Source organism: Pteropus vampyrus, unplaced genomic scaffold, assembly GCF_000151845.1.
Source record: "Pteropus vampyrus isolate Shadow unplaced genomic scaffold, Pvam_2.0 Scaffold12, whole genome shotgun sequence".
NCBI classification, from domain to species: Eukaryota; Metazoa; Chordata; class Mammalia; order Chiroptera; family Pteropodidae; genus Pteropus; species Pteropus vampyrus.
Genome location: NW_011888793.1, coordinates 5,267,274 through 5,284,543, shown reverse-complemented (window position 1 = coordinate 5,284,543; position 17,270 = coordinate 5,267,274).

The window sequence follows — 17,270 nt, the reverse complement described above, 5'->3', positions numbered from 1 at the left end:
TAATGGGTTGCAGACTGTAGCTAAAAGAAAAAAAAAGGGTTAATGAAAAGATACACTAGGCAGGAAACTTAACATTTAAAACATCTGGCCTAGGGCTGAAGTCACAGACAGCTGGATCTCATTTGTATCTGACAGTGGAAAAGGCCTCCACACTTTCTTTAAGGGGGTGGAAGGTCAGATCTACAACGCTAGCCAAGGATTGACTAAATTATTAAATTTCAGCAGATGTGTTAATCCCATCGACAGAAAGTGATCATTGGTGGTAGGCTTAAGATGGGACTCTGGTTGAAGTGGGCTTAGCCTCACGCCAGCTTGTAGTTTTGTCGTGGTGAAAAAGAGAGAAGCCCCACTATTCACACGCCACTGTGGCTGCTGCTCAGCAGAGGCACTGGGCCGTGGCGTAAGGCTATGCATGTCCTTTGGAACCAGACAGACCTTGGTTACCCCAAGTAACCATGTTACTTCAGACGGATCACTTAACCTCTGTGAATCACAGTTTATCTCATCAGAACGGGGATAATAATATCGTTTTAAATGAGATTAAATATAGCATCTAGCCAGAACCTGACATGAGGGCCTCAACAAATATTGTTAACTTCTTCTACTAGCACAGAAGCTACAGGGAGTTTCCTTCAAAGGCTGTTCAATCTGGTACTCTGTATGACACATTGCCACCTCTGCTTTGCCCAGAGGTTTGCTAGAGAGGAAAGAAAGGCAGAACACTCAAACAGGAATACGTGTGAAGCACCAACTAACCAAAAGAGAAGCCACATTTTCAGGCTGACTGACCCAGGGAACATCAGTCACCAGCTTTAGGTCGCAGTTCCTTAATCGATGCCGTGTCCAGCGAGTAGTTAATCCTGCTATGTCCAACGTGGCCCTAGAAAATAAACCTGAGTGGGAACGGTGGGAGATTGAGGAAAGAAAGAAGACAGAAAGCTGGGATCAGGAGGTCCACAATCCGCTGATGATGGAGTAGCGGCTCAGTTTTATTTTTACAAGCTGCCTTTATACAAGAGCATACAATTGCTGGCTAAAATAAGATTATCCCCACCCAGCCTACACACCCTGCTATAATCATTTGCATTTCCATAGATTATCCCCACCCTACACACCCTGCTATAATCGTTTGCATTTCTGTCAACACCGCATTGTTCTCTGATCAGTTCATAGTTCCCCATTCTTAGGAGGGTTTGTAGAGGTGAGGCAACCCTGGGTAGACTTCACAGATTGCAAGGACCACGTCAGCTTGCAACCTGCTCTCCACAATCCTGAAGCTAAGATAGGGGAAATGCCACGTTCTTCCACGACTCTTCCTTCATGATTCTTAAATACATTGAGCTTCCTGAGCACCAACTCAGACTCACTGGATCACAATAATCCCAACCCAATGTCCAGTAATTCACCATGTCCTTTCAAGTCTGCTTCCTAAATATATCTCCAAGCCTTCTCTGTCTCCTCCTCACTACCCTACCTCTGTACCTGTCACCTGGATTCCTGGCTTCTAGTTTTGCTTGTTCTCCATCCAGCGTCCAGTCTGCAGCCAGAGAAATGGTTTAACAACACAAAAGTGATATAGAGATTGCTGGGCAAATTTTCCGATGATTTCTCTATGCCCTTGGAACAAAGTCCAAACCTCTGCCGTGTCTGTCCCCAAGGCTCATCTTGATCTGGTCAGTGCCAACCTTTGTGACTTCTTTTTACTTTATTTTTTAACTTATTTTCTTTATTTTTATTTTTCAGTATTTAAATAATTTTAAACTGTAGTTGTCATATAATATTATATTAGTTTCAGGTGTACAACGATAGTGATTAGACGTTTAACATAATTGATGAAGTGATCACCTCAGTACATCCACTACCCATCTGACACCATACATAGCTATTACAATATCACTGACTTTATCCCTTTTGCTATACTTTACATCCCCACAATTATTTGTAACTACTAATTTGTACTTCTTAATTGTTTCTCTTTTCTACCCACCCACTTAACCCCGTCTCCCATCTGGCAACCGACAAAAATTTTCTCTGTATTATTATGAGTTTGTTTCTGTTTTGTTTGGTTATTTTGTTCTTTAGATACTACATGTAAGTAAAATTATAGGGCATTTGTTCCTCTCTGTCCAACTTACTCCACTCAGCACAATACCCGCTAGGTCCATGCGTGTTTTTGCAGATAGCAAGATTTCATTTTTTTCTTTTTTATGGCTAAATAATATTCCATTGTATATACGTACTACTTCTTTATCCATTCATTTATCGATAGACATGTAGGTTGCCTCCATACCTTGGCTATTGCAAATAAGGCTGCGATGAACATGTGGATGCACATGTACTTTTGAAGTAATGTTTTGGGTTTTTTCGGCTAAATACCCAGAAGTGGGATTATTGGGTCCTTCTTTATCTTTTGTTATAGCTTTGTTTTGAAGTTTATTTTCTGGTATAAATATTGCCACCCCAGCTATTTGTTTGTTTTCTTTTTCATGAAATATCTTTCTCTAGTTCTTTACTTTCAGTCTATATGTTTCTTTTTGATCTTAGGTGAGTCTCTTACAGGGAGCATATGTAAGGGTCTTGTTTTCTTATCTATTCAGCCACAGCTATGTCTTTTGATTGGAGCATTTAATCCATTTACATTGAAAGTAATTGTTGATAGATATGTAGTTACTGCCATTTTAGTATTCATATTTTTAATCTCCTCCTCCTCTTCCTCCTCCTCCTCCTCCTCATCTTCCTCCTCCTCCCTCTTGTAATACTGGTTTAGTAGTGATAAACTCTCTTGCTTTTTCTTGTCTGGAAGCTCTTTATCTGTCCTTCGATTCTAAATGATAACTTTACTTGGAGAGTAATCTTGGTCGTAGGTCCTGGCTTTTCATCACTTTGAATATTTGGTACTAATCCCTTCTGGCCTGCAAAGTTTTTGTTAAGAAATCAGCTGACAGTTTTATGGGTGCTCCCTTATAAGTAACTAGATGCTTTTCTCTTGCTGCTTTTAAGAGTCTCTCTTTGTGTTTAACCTTTGGCATTTTAATTATGGTGTGTCTTGGTGTGGGCTCTTTGGGTTCATCTTGCATGGGACTCTGTGCTTCCTGGGCTTGTATGTCTATTTCCTTCTCCAGGTTGGGGAAGTTTTTCATCACTATGTCTTCAAACAGGTTATTAATTCCTTGCTCACACTCTTCCCCTTCTGGTACCCCTATCATGCAAATGTTGGTACACCTGATGTTGTCTCAGAGGCCTCTTAAACTATCTTTTTTTTTTTTTTTTTTGGTTCTTTTTTTTTTTTGCTATTCTGAATGAGTGTGTTCTGCTACCTCATCTCCCAAATCACTGATTTGATCCTCTGCTTCATCCCCTAATGTATTCTTCATTTCAGTTATTTGTCTTCTTCATTTCTGACTGATTCTTTTTTTATGTTTTCTATCTCTTTGTTAAAGTTCTCATTGAGTTCATCTACTCTTCCCCTAAGTTCACTGAGCATCCTTATAACTGGTGTTTTGAATCCTGCATCTGGTAAATTTCTCGTCTTCCTTTTGTTTAGTTCTTTTTCTGGAGCTTTATTCTGCTCTTTCATTTGGCACATGTTTTTTTTTTTTTTTTCCTCACTTTGGCCACTTCACTGTATTTATTTCTATGTATTAGGTAGGGCTGTTATGACTCCCAGTCTTACTAGAGTGACCCTATGTGGTAGGTGTCCTATGGGGCCCAGTGGTGCTTGGCATCTTCTTTTAGAACACCTGCCTGCCCAAGCCCCTGGCCTGTGAATTCAGGGATGGCAGGGGCAGTGTCTCTCCTGACCAATACCTAGCACATGGCCTGGTGCAAACCAGATACTGAATGAAAGAGCAGTTACTGAGTGCCAACTAAACCTTTTCTGTAATATTATGGCAAGTGATCTATTTTCTGGATAAACTAACTTCCATGTCCTATGGCAAATTGTCTCTTAAAGTCCCTATTATATTTCCTACTGGTTTATTAGGGAATAAATCAATCATATCATAACTTCCATCATTTTATATTTTGGTAAAGGATGATTTCAAGAAGTTTTTTCAGATTTTGAAAAACAATTACAGTTTAGGTGCCTTTCTCATACTCCCCAAAATACTTTGAGTGAGTGTTAGCAGTTGCACATTATTTTTAAAGCCTGACACAGACATAATGACTGAGGATTCCCCTGAGCAGGAAGGAAGGCTGAATTATGGTTTTCGCTTCCATTTAACCAGACTAAGCCTTTGTTTAAGTGTTTTGTGCTCTGATGAGAGGTGTCTGTATATGAAGTGCTTGCTCCTTGAACAAAAGTTGTGGGTAGTCAAATGTAATTTAATTGGCTCATGTTTCATCATTAAGGCAAAACCGCTTCACTTAAATAATTAGCTTGAACTGGTTACCGTAGCTGAGTTAGCAGGTCTGCTTTTACTTCATCTGTGCTACTGGAGTTACCTAACATCAGAATTCTGGTGACATGCTGTTCTGCAGAACCTCGGGTTCAGCAGTTCAGAGTTCCAGGCCATGCTTGCAGGGCTCAGCTACCTTCCTAAGAAAGTGTCAAAGAGCAGTAATCACAGGATCACGTTTTCCCCTGTGGTTTGTTCAAAAGATTGAATGAGCATTCAGAACAAAGCATTCTGGAGAGAATACAGGCAGTTTCCCCAAGCATAGAGGTACATACTAGAAGAGATCTCACTCACAGATTTTTCTAGAATAGCAATTCCCAAATCACTACTGATTTAGGATGCCGCAGAGTCGCTGGGGTGGCAGATACATGTGAGACCAGCCAACTCAGGGTTCAGTGTAGGCAGAAGAACAGTTAATTATCAGTTAGTTAAGCAGGTAACAGAAAACCTAATTTACAGTGGCTTAAACAAAATTTTCTCCCATGAAATTAAATATCCAGAAGTAAGGAGTTATTTACTTTGGTTCAGTAGATCAACGATGTCATCTGGGCACTCAGGCGCTTCCTCTTGCCAGTCTGTTACCTTAGTATGTTGGTTTCCTCCTTGGACTCATCATCCCATGGTCACAAGCTGCAGTCCAGGTGACATAAACAGAAAAGAGGCAGGCAAGTTACTATGTCCTCCTTTATCAAGAGAACACAAGGCTTTCCCACACCCCTCCAGTCAGCAGATATCTGCTTGGAGCTCATTGAATAAAACCGAGTCACTGATGGGACATTTTTTGGATTCTTTGCTCAAAAAAATATGGAGAACAGGACTTTTATATTTGCCTTAGACTCAATCTTATCTGAATGAATCCCCATTTTATTCTCCCCTTTTAGACAACAAATGTTTTGTAACATTACTTTAACATGAAAGACAGCGAATAGATCATATAACTCATCTATATCCATAATTTCAGAATAATGTTCTAACTGTAGCATAAAAATATGAAAGAAGAAGAAATTTATAATAAAATGTTAGGCATTTCAATGCATAGTTGCCTCATAGTCAGAGGTTGTACCTATTTGTAAGGAATAGTTGAGAAGAAAAAAGAAAGACTATCAGAAGATATTCCATACAAGAAGTACAGGAATATGAAAGAGCAGAGGTTCAAGTGCATCCTAGATTAAAAACCAGTGTAAGTATAAGTAGTAACAAACCAGACTTGTTTGCATATGATAAAAGAAAGAAGGAGAAAAACCTTAATTGTCCTGACAAATTATAGACCATTGAAGTGGAGGCAATGACAACTATGATATTTTTTCAAGTGAGCTGAGCCTTATTGCTAAGTTCGGCGTCAAAAATAATTCTTTCTGCCATGACAGGGATCCAGGGAAGTACCACACACACACACACACACACACACACACACACACACACACTCTCTCTCTCTCTCTCACACACACACGCACGCACGCACAAAAACCAACCCATCTTCTATCCTGAAGACTTAACACATGTCAAGATAGAGGCTTAGCTTGAGGACTTAAAAAAATGCCTGGAGGCCTCGTGCTTCAATAAGCTATGTTCTAGAAAAAAATCATAATAGAAGAGGCTATCGACAAGGTGTTTGGTTCAATTCAGGCAAGAGAATCAAAATAAGGTTGAAAGACAATAGGCAACCCCAAATAAATAAATATCATTGTTCTCACAACAAAAATCTATCATTATGCTAAACAAATTTTTAAAAAAAAAAAAATGGGATGACAAACATGAAATATTTCTGAAAATCACTTTTAATAATGAATTTAACTCAGATTCCTGTGTTTCATTCATCTCCCCTTATTTCATAATATTTGATTCTAAGCTGTTAATAGAGACTCAAATCCTCTCAGTCACATAATTACATGTGAGAGCTACAATGTTGGGGTGTGGCACAGTCGACTCAAATACAAAGAAATGATGGCCAGGAGTGATGTAATTTTCCGTAAGCGAACAGCTCTTGGTAAATTTCAAAACACACACAACCCTAACAAAGAATAACACAATCTTTCCTCAATTTATGTAATAGCTGTGCTTCTGGAAAATTCCAGTGTTTATTAAAGCTCTGAAACAAATACTTTGTGTCTATATGTAAAATGGAGTTAGATTATTAGGCACAGATGATACAAACATTTTTTTCATCTACACAAATTTCCAGTGGGCATTAGAAGTATGTGTAGGGCTGGTCTTTGTGCCTTTGAATTCTCCTATACATTGCAGGATGTTGAGCATCTCAACCCACTCTCTGGTGCCCCTCAATCATTGTGACATTTGCCACCACCACCCACCTAACCCCACACACAGATTCCAAAGCACCCTCTGGTGTGGTTGACAATCTTCCTGGAGAACCACTGGCTTAGGTAAATCATGATCCACCTTGGGTTGCACACAAAATCGGTGTTCTATAGACAAGGACAAAGGAGCACAGATACTGGCAGGCAAATAATGATGTCACGGCTGCCACAGGGAGTGAGTGGAGGAAGCCCAAGCAGGTCCCCGCTACAACCCCTTATCCTGGAGGCAGAGGAACTGGAGGAACGAGCTCGGGGAGGTCAGCAGTGGTGATGGAGGACCAGAGTAAGGTGTGAAATCTCTGTCCCAGCAGTGCCAGAGCCCATCTGAGACGCTCACTCGCCACTCCCAGCAGAAGCAGATAGCATCTCCAAGTATGAGACAGGTTCCTAATGAAGGGCGTAGTGGCTGAGGAAGGGTAAAATGCCCCTAAGAACCTTGGGCCGCACAACAAACTCAGAAAAAGAACTTCCGCACAGGACAGGACTGCCAAAAATCCACCTCCAGCTGTCAGACCCCACCTACTTCCTACCTGAAACCAGACCTCTAATCTGGAAAAGTAGAACTACAGAAAATCTAAACTCATTTTCCTTACTTGGCCTGTGGGTTTTGACTTGGGATCCACATAGTTGCTGCTAGAATCCATCTCACCTGTCAATACTGGACATATAAGGACAGCCCCTCTAGATGGAGAAAAACCACCACACATATTAAAAGATTTTTTTTTAAGATCAAAGAAGGGCCTAACTTGAGAAATCAGAGCAAAAATGTTTCCTTCTGAAAGGATTACTTCAAGCCCATCGGGAAGCCTTAAACCGTCTCTTTTTTTATCTTTCAAGAGTCAAGGGCACATTGCCCCCCAAGACACAGGAGCGGGCAGATAGGAAAAGGGGAGCACTGGGAACAGGACTGTTTACAGATAAAGACACCATCGCCACATTTGGAAATGCTGTAGAGGCTGGTGGACATGGCCGACACTAAATTAAGGCAAGAAGACAAATGAGACGTTTTCCCACAATTGAATAGAGGCAAAGATGACACAGAGAAGAGAGAAGCCATGACACTCAAATCCACTAAACACAAATGTGTAAAACGGAGACTTCCAGAATGAGAAAACAGCAGATGCAGTGATTAAATCTGAGCAGAAACTTTCAGTTCTTTTCCTCTTCATACTTTTTGCTTTGCTGTCTTTTCCTTCAAATTTCATGAAATGTGCTATTTATAAACTCAGAAAACCATAAACCACTAAAAGCACGCACTTCAGACAAGAAAATCTGTTTAGAGACCTTATTTTCTTCATCTTTCAGAAGAGAAAATCTTACAAAACTAGAGGGTATCCCAGGCTGAAACCCAGAAGTGATTAAGTATGACTAGTCTTCAACCAAATGGGAGTGTTAGCCCTAAGATAAAGGTCTTCATATGGTTACCTGCTTGCTTCCTGCTTCCCTTCACATCTGGGGGAAGGCAGAGCCATTTCCCCTGCCTTTTCCTGAGCAGTCAGTCCATGCATGACCTCTCTCATCTCATTGATCGGGGCTCCCAGCTAGTGGGGTCTCAACCTTGTAGGCAACCCTCTTGGCAACACACAGCTAGAGCCTGCAGTATGGGGCTGTGAGCTCATGTGGCTAGTGAGGAATAATTTGGAGGCCTCATACTTGGATGAGTCTGACTTTTCTGCAGTGAAATCTCCACTTCTGGAGCTTTCCGTCCTAGGGAAAGCTTCTGTCTAGGGAAGCCCTAGATTCATGGCTGGTCATCAGGTGTTTTGATCACAAGATGGGGGCTCAAGGCAATTCTCAACGTAAGTGAAAGGAGTGGTCTCTTACTACATGGCCTTTCTAGCAGTTCACAGTTTTGTCTTAAGCAGAGTTAACGGGACATTTCATTTTCTCACAGCTCAGTGAAAACGGCATCACACGCATAAGAACTTCTTTGCACATCCCAAATAAGCATTTGCCATGGAAGGTGGCCTCTTAGAGAAAGCAGAGGCATTGCTATTTTAAAATGAATAACATAAACTGTTTTATTTATACTTGGATATGAAATGAATGAAACATGTGGCTAGCGATCATTTACAATTTCAGTTTTTTTCCTTCGGCATAAGTCTTAAGCATATCTTAACAGGGTTAAAAATACCAGCATGTTTCAGATTCTGAAATAAGTCTTTATTATGCCCTCATTCTTAACGATAATTCACCTGGGTGTAGAATTCTATCAACCAATGAGTGGATAACCAAAGTGTGGTATACGCATAAAATGGAATATTTTCTGTCAATAAAAAGAAATGAAGTACTGATACATGCTACAGTATTGGCTGAACCTTGAAAACATGCTAAGTTTTCAAGGCATTCACAAAGGACCACGTATTGTATGATTCCATTCATTTGAAATGTCCAGAATGGGCAAATTTATAAAGATAGAAAGTAGGTTAATAGTTGACTAGGAATGAGGGTGGGGCGGGGAGATTGGGGCGTGATGGCTAAGGGCTGTGGACTATTCTCTCAGGCTAATGAAATGTTCTAAAATTAATTGTGGTGATGGGTGAATATGTTAAAGCCATTGAATTGTACCCTTTAGAGGGTTGAATTATGTGGTATATGAATTAAAGCTCAATAAAACTGTTTTTAGAAAAAGTAGCCCAGGCAGTCGCCCTTTTCTGGACATGTGCTTACATTTAGGACATTGCCTTTATTGCCTTTCCACGGCTCTCACATTTCTGAGTCTGTGCTTCTGCTTTTGATGCCTCGCTTTTGTCATCCTATTTTTATTTCCTTTTTTTTTGAACCCAGCTCTCATTTAGTTCTTGGCTCAGCTTGCTCAGTTAATTTTGGCAAGTCTGCTAATCTTTGGTGAGGAACCCCTCTTCCTTCTTCGGTCCTCCAGAGCCTCATCAGCAGGCTTGCCCATGATCTTGTGTAGCAGCTGGGGAATTCAATAGAGGTGGACTCGCAACTCTTCCTTAGTGGCTTTTCCTTGGACTGCCAAAGGAAGTGGGTTGTTGATCATCAGTGGCTCCACATTCTGTGAGCACCGTGCTTTCCAATGCAGCTCTCCATTCATTACTGTACTTGCTTTTCACAGCAATCATATGAAATGGATACAGTGAGCACTGTCATCCATGTTTTACGGATGAGGAAACCAAGCTCAAAGAGGCTAACTGACGTGCTTCAAGTCACACATGGGATCATATTCAGATCCGATTCCAGCTCCATTATTGTTTCCATCAATTCAGGACTCCCAACATGAATATCTTTCAGGATGAATCCTTTACTCTATATAAATTGATTTTTTTGATCTCTGCCCTTTCACTATATTTATTGAGCTACTTATGTATCAGACACTGCTTGGTGCTAGTGATACATTTGAGAAAAAGACAGGGCCCCAGCCCTACAGACCATCGGGCAGGGTAGACATGCTTACCTCCTTACCTTTGCTCAAATAGTGTCTTCGCTGCCACTCCAGGCCCCTGCCCACCATCCCCCACTACTATCCACACGTCCTGCATGGCTAGCACAATTCCTCTCTCCTTTCTACTAGGTCAATGACTATCTAACCTTGAAGGCTCTCTCCCTAGGATAACACACCTTCCTGATCATGCACAATTTCCAGGGATTTCACTCTGCTTTCCTTTGGTGTTGCAAATAGGTTTTAGGTGGAGGCAACCATGGGCTGAGCGTCCCTCCCCAACCACACTCAGAAAAAGAGAAAACAAATTATCCTCTGGGCCCAAAAAAGGCTCAGAGCAGAAATATACAAAGTCCACTTAAAGATACAGAGTAGCTTCCAGGTAACCCCACTGCAGATAACTTGATCACATGCACTAAATTATCTAAAGAAAAAAAAGCATCATTAGGGAGTTCGTTAGCTGTGGAAATTAGAAAAAGGACAGTCCCCAAAGCGAATGGTACTGGTGCCTACTCGAACATCATGCAGGGGAGGGAGTTCCCAGCTGTGTGCAGGATGGGAATAACTAGTGCAGAGATGGTCTAGTGAGCCACCCAAATCTGCTGGGACCCCGCCTTCTACTCATGTCACTCCTGCCCTTTGCTCTGATGCCATGCTGCCAGATAACTCCCAGCAGAACTGGTGTCCTTTGCCTCTGGGGAAGAATGGGCTGTTTGAGCTGGCATGTGCTTCTGGCCCACGTTACAGTTCTATTTATCACTGGAAATTAATAAATGAGCATGTGGCTTTGTACATTAGCACTTGTGATTATGACTCAGTCTTCAGTCAAATCCTAGACTCTCCGAAGACTGAGTATCAGACCCATGAAGGCCAAGGGCAGAACCCTAGACCACTGTAAATTGCCAAGGAAAATGGCACCCTACGGGGCTGCGTGAGAGACAAAGCCACTTTCTGCAAACTCCTAAACCTAACAACAAATGCTGATAAGTTAATGCATTCCCCTAGAAAGAACACTTACAGAAAAATCAAGTATTACTCTTGCTTGTCAGAAGACTAAAAACCTCTGTGATTTTAATTGTTATTGATGTTGCCATTGTTTTAGTAAATCATCAAGGCTATGGCATGTGACAAGGGAGACCTGGAAAGATTTTAAATATATTTAAAATAGACACAATCATATTGGGTGGGCAATGTTATTTGATGTTATTTCTAAAAGCTGACCTCCCTGAATTCATTTGAAAGCTCCAACTTCTGGAACATCAACAAGAGGCCCTCTGTAGATGTGGACTGTCCATAGAAGTCCCTGTTTTGCTGGTGTATGGCTTACCTGTGCAGGGGTAGGATAAAATTGTATTATTTTTAGATGTTTTTTTTAAAATGGTGATTTATCTCAGTTTTATTACTTATTTGACCTGTATGCTTTATAGAAATTCATTTAAACTGTGAAACCTCATTTATTGGGAGAAGAAATACCCATTTTAGTCCACAGGGAATGGCTTTTTGAAGACAGCTCTGTGCAGATGCAGGAAGGTACACTCTTGTGGCTAGGGGCTAATGATAAATAATGAGTTACTTACATCAAGGTCTATTCTAATTTAAGAAAAAAGAATCACTTTTGGTAACACAATTATACAGGGGTATCTCTGTTTTCAGGCACAGACAAATTTGGAAAGAACTATGAAGATTAAAGGAAACTTTAGAATTTTCTATATGACATACTGTGTTCTAAGTGGGAAAGAATAGTATCAGGTTGAGGTAAATTAGCTTAATTCTGTTATGTAGACTCGGTTCACTGGTAGACTCTTCCTTTCATTTGTTGACTAATCGAATATAAATCCCATTAAAAGGCATAGGATTCATTTTTCACTTGCATGAAAGGAGCTCAATTTCCTGCCAGAACTGTCCTGCTGAGAATACCTAACACACCACTCAACCCAAGGCATGCCAAGTCTCATGTGACGGATCCCTCCTAGCAAGTGGCTTAGGCTCATGAAAGACGTGCTAAGTAAATAAACAGTCTAAGTGATGATTATTAGATTTCAAACATCTGGAGATTTTTGGCAAAAAAAATAAATAAATAAAAGAGAGGAAATTTAAAAAATATTGTAACATAAAAGTTGAAAAGTTAGGATTTTCATTGGGAGTATATTTGAATAGGTAAGATCCTATCATAAATGTTGGTAAATTTGAATTTTAATCTGAAAACAAACCCTTATGGATTACACTATCACTTACCATCCTATGTTGTTTAATCTTCTATTTCGATGTAAGGTTTATGCTATAGCAAAAGAAAAAATAGATATGGTTCCTCCATTGCCCCATGAAAGTTAAATGTGCCTTTTTAAAAAATATGTGTCACAAAAATGTCTGCATTTGAACCCATGATTATCTAAGCCCCTTTCTCATGTAAAGTCTTCTTGGATCCCCACATCTCCAATCAAACAAATTAAAGAGTTTCTATTCTATATATTACTGAGACCTCATGTAGTCCCACAGTCCTGTTCTCTGTTTTGCTTCTGGATGAGTCATCTGGTGAAGAATCTCTGGGTATGATATACAGCAACTCCATAGAGTCACAGAATTTGGTTAGGCAGGGTAATAATCAGTCTGAACTGTTTCACTCATTGTCCTCGCTCTGATCTATGGGAAGGCTAGTCCTTCGAACCTGAAGGCTGAGCAGCAAGCAACCTTCTGGTCCAAACCCAAAGTACTTCGCTGCAACCTTCTGACACCTATGCCATTTGCCCCATAGCTTGAACTTCTGGGTTTCAGGGTTTCCCTAACCTGAACCTTCACTTCCATTAGTTTCTGGCCTTCTTAGTCTAGTCTCTCATAAGTCCATTCCCCTTTGTCTCACCCTTTACAAATAAGATCCTGGGAACTATGTCATATGTTAAGATGGGGAGGAAAATAGTCTCCTTTGGGCTCAGAGGTACTGACAGCTGTATTCTTCCATCCTCCCTCCTCCCCAGAAGAAGAAAAGGTTTGATAGATGGGTATGAATTTTCCTTGGAAAAGTGAAAATATGAATGTTAGTGAGGTTTTTTTGGGGGTGAACTCTTTGGAGAGGATTGTTCCCATCTCAGACTCAATGGAAGGGGCCTCAGGGGAGCAGGATGGAGTCCTATGGTTGGGTCACAGTGTCCTGGGGTCAACTCTGGCCTCATAAGTGAACCTCAACATTGAGAGGTGGGCTGGCCAACAGGTTTGGTGAGCAGAAGACGGGAAATTTGGGACCAGATGTTATTCATAGACTTTGTCAGGCTGAGAATCCGTGTTTCCCGTATACCAAATGTAGGTCACGACATGAAGAGAGCTGTCATGGGGTCAGTTTTAGTCTTGCCTCAGAGATCTGCCGAGGGGAAAACAAGGCTGACTAGGCTCCTGGGGGCCAATGTCGCAGGCCAGGTATCCGTGGGACTGAGTTGAATTCACTCAGGGCAAGAGAGTTGCAAGTTGGATAATCTGAGTTTTCTTTTGGTGGGTGGGTGGAGGGAAGCAGAGCTCTCTAAGAACCCACAAAATATCCATGAGAAGAAGCACTGCCTTTTAATACCTGCCACAGGTCAGAAAGCCTGGAGCCAGCAGATGACAGAACCAGTCATTCAGAACTTTCTTGTGACCCTCAGACCCTCAGAAACCACGACAGGCAAAACGGAGGAGGCAGAAATCAGCAAGGCAGGAACAGGAGAGAAGATATAGCACAACCTCTTCCCCAAACCGAGGCTTCCCATCTGCAGCTGGCCCTGTTCACCTTTAAGTCACAGTTGGAGTTTTGCATTTTAACCTGGCTTAGACACATTAAATACTGAATCTGAGACTGAATTTGTAAGTTAAGATGGGCAGAGAGGTCATGGGACCTGCCTGACTTTTTATACAGTGGCACAGGATAACTCGTGCTACCAGGTAAATTTATATGGACAGACTGGCTAAAGAAGCTGTGGTACATATATACAATGAAATATTACTCAGCCATAAGAAGAGATGAAATACTGCCATGTGCAACAACATGGATGGACCTTGAAATAATCATACTAAGTGAAATAAGGCAGATAGAAAAGGTTGAAAATTACATGATATCACTTATATGTGGGATATAAACCTAAAAGCAACAAATGTACAGGACAAACAAACCAATACTCATGGACATGGACAATGGACTAGTGGTTACCAGAGAGGAGGGGGAAAATAAGATTAAAAAAAAAAATAAAAAATAAAAATAAAAATAAATAAACTTAAAAAATAAATGTTAAAATTTTTTTTAAATTTATATGGACAGTGGTAGGCAAAATTAAGCTGCTATATGACAACCTTGTAGAAGTCCCATTTCTCCAATGTGCCAATCATTATATTATGGCTTGCTTCATGTAGTCAGCATACATTTAGTAAGTTAGACCTGGTACTGGGAGTACAAAGGTGAAATAACCAGGGTCCCTGGCCCTGAGGAATTCACTCTTGTCAGAGAAGTGAACATCATCTTTACAGTGAGACTTAGAAACTTGAGTCACTTACAGCTATGTTTACTAAAGTTAGATATAATGCCGCATAATGCTGAGTCAAACAGAAAACCCACTGAGCCCTACTCTTCCCAAAGTTCTAGTCTATAGCACCCTAACTTAGGAAGGGCTCATTGCAGGACAAACTCTAGTCATCACCTCCTAATGCTGTGACTCCTTGTGGGTGCCCTCATTGTTTGTTGTGTTCCACTCTCCCCCTGGGAAGACACTGCCAACATGACCCCTTCAAGACGGAGTGGAGGGATGCCAGTCGCCACCCACAGGGAGTTACTCGTGGGAGGGCCAGGTCTGAAAGCCGAGCAGTAGCAGTATCTGGACATTGAGAGACGGAAGAATGAAAAAGAAAAAGGTTAATGCAGAGCTTTATTACATAACGAAGAAGAAAGGAAAGGAGAACTGGGGTTGGGTAAGAAGAAAGACCAGCAGAAAGGTAGGACAGGCCATTGTGTCTTCACAGGCTAGCTGAGCGGGAGAGAGCTGAGCTGCCAGGTGTCAGGGTAGCCGAATAAGCAACAATCCAAAAATGAAAGCAACAGTCAAGCCTTTGGTCACTTACTGCAATAGTGTAAGCAAGAGTATCAACCAGAGAAAGCCCTGACTCCCCAGTGTTCCAGTCCCCCCTATGGAACCCCATGGAGCCCCATGCCCATCAGTCAGGGGTAAGGTAGATCAGCAAAGATGTGCAGGGTTGAAGGGGTCGTATCACCCCCAAACAAAGGGCTGTAGCAGTTTTATAGAGCTGGGGGCGAGGGAGAACAGATGAGGAAGAGCAAGGAGTGCAAAAGTACTGAGTACTGAGAGTGGAGAAAAGTATCTTTAAGCTTCTTCGATAAGGAGCTCTCCAGATGGAGGCACTTGAGCTAGGAAGGCAGATGAGCATATAAGCACAGCTAGCCAGGGAGGGCAGCTGCCCTCAGGAAGCCTGCCAGGTATAGCCTTTAGAATTGCCTACAACTGGGCCTGAAAAATCACACATAGGTTACAGCCTGGAGCCAGATTCCACAAGAGTATCTAGACAATGTCTCTTAAACGGATGTTCATGACAAAAGGCTGTGGCTTCTACCAAGAGTGAGAGAGATTTTAAACCTGAAATGCTTTCTTCCTGGAGTGTCACTGAGATCATCAATTGTCTCTTGGACCTGGATTTATCCAGGAAGATGTGGGCTGTTCCTGTGTAGGGACTCGGGTGGCCAGGAAAGCCTCTGTAGAAGCATGTGTTTCCCTTTTGCCAGCTCCCCTCCCTCTGAGGAGCCAAAGGGCCAGCGATGCCAGTGCTACAGACTTCACACCCTGATGCTGGGGTTACAGTGGCAACGCCGAGGCCAAAGTGAGGCCTTAATTATGGGAAGCAAAGGTGAGGGTTTTTTCATTGAACAATTGTCAGCTCCATGGATTTCCACATTAGGGAGCATGGTGTTTAAGGACATCAGCTCTGGGGGTAGAATGTATGGTTTACAATCTAGTAGTGACGGCCACTTACCAGCAACGTATCTTGGGTTTATTACAGAAACTCTCTGAGCCTCAGTTTTCACATCTGTATAACAAGTGTCTCAGCAGTATCTGCCTTGTGTAGTTGTGATAGTGGATTAAACAAGATAATGCATGCGCTGAGCCATAATATGTACTCAACTGCAGTTACAGATAGGGGTTTATTAGGCTGTCTGCGGGAGAGGGGCAGCAGAGAGGTAAGAAAGGTTGAGGGCGTGGGGGATGGGCATCTCTGCTCTTTCTCAGCTTGGTAAACATTACTCTTGAATCCAGAAGCTCAGTTCTCAGAGAGAGAAGGACCTTTCCACAGTCGAGGTGTAGGAAAAACATCAGCTCCTTGCTCAAATTCCTTTCAAGGTAATATGTACCTGGATAGAAGTACTATTTTAAATCTGGAAGGGAAAGGATCACCCACTTGCCTGTGAATGAAACCAGGTCTGAGAGTGATTAATTTCAGGTGGCTTCTCTAAAGGAAATCAACCCAGTTTGGACACACATTATTTGTTCCTATTCATAGTAGCAAATGCCTAAATATTTAGGATTTGCTCAGGAGACATCTTCCAAGAAGAAAAAGATTTTCTGCTTTTTTAAATAGTAATTGCTATTCTTCAAATTGTCCATAATATTTTAAAATCAACTTTATTGAAGTGTAATTTACATACAACGAGGTACATCTGTTTAAAGTTCAATGATTTTCAACAAATTACACGTCTGTGAAACTATCGCTATGATCAAGATAAGAACATATAGTTCCTCCCCTTCAAAAGGTTTCTTGTGCTCCTTGGCAATCTATCCTCTCTCCACTTCTGTGTTCAGGTAACCCCTGCTTTCCTGTCACTATAGATTAATTTGCACTGCTTAGAATTTTATATAAGTGGAATTATACAGCATATACTCTTTTGTGTCTGGCTTCTTTCATTCAGCACAATGATTTTCAGATTCATCCTTGTTGCATATATCAGTAGCTCATCCTTTTTTTGCTGACCCCTTGTATGGATATATTATATTTTGTTTACTCATTCGTGTGCTGATGGACGTTTGGGTTGGTAGTAATTTGTGGCTATTATGAATAAAGCTGCTAAGAACATTTGTGTAAGTCTTTGTGTGGACCTTTGTGTTAATTTATCTTGATAAATACCTAGAAGTC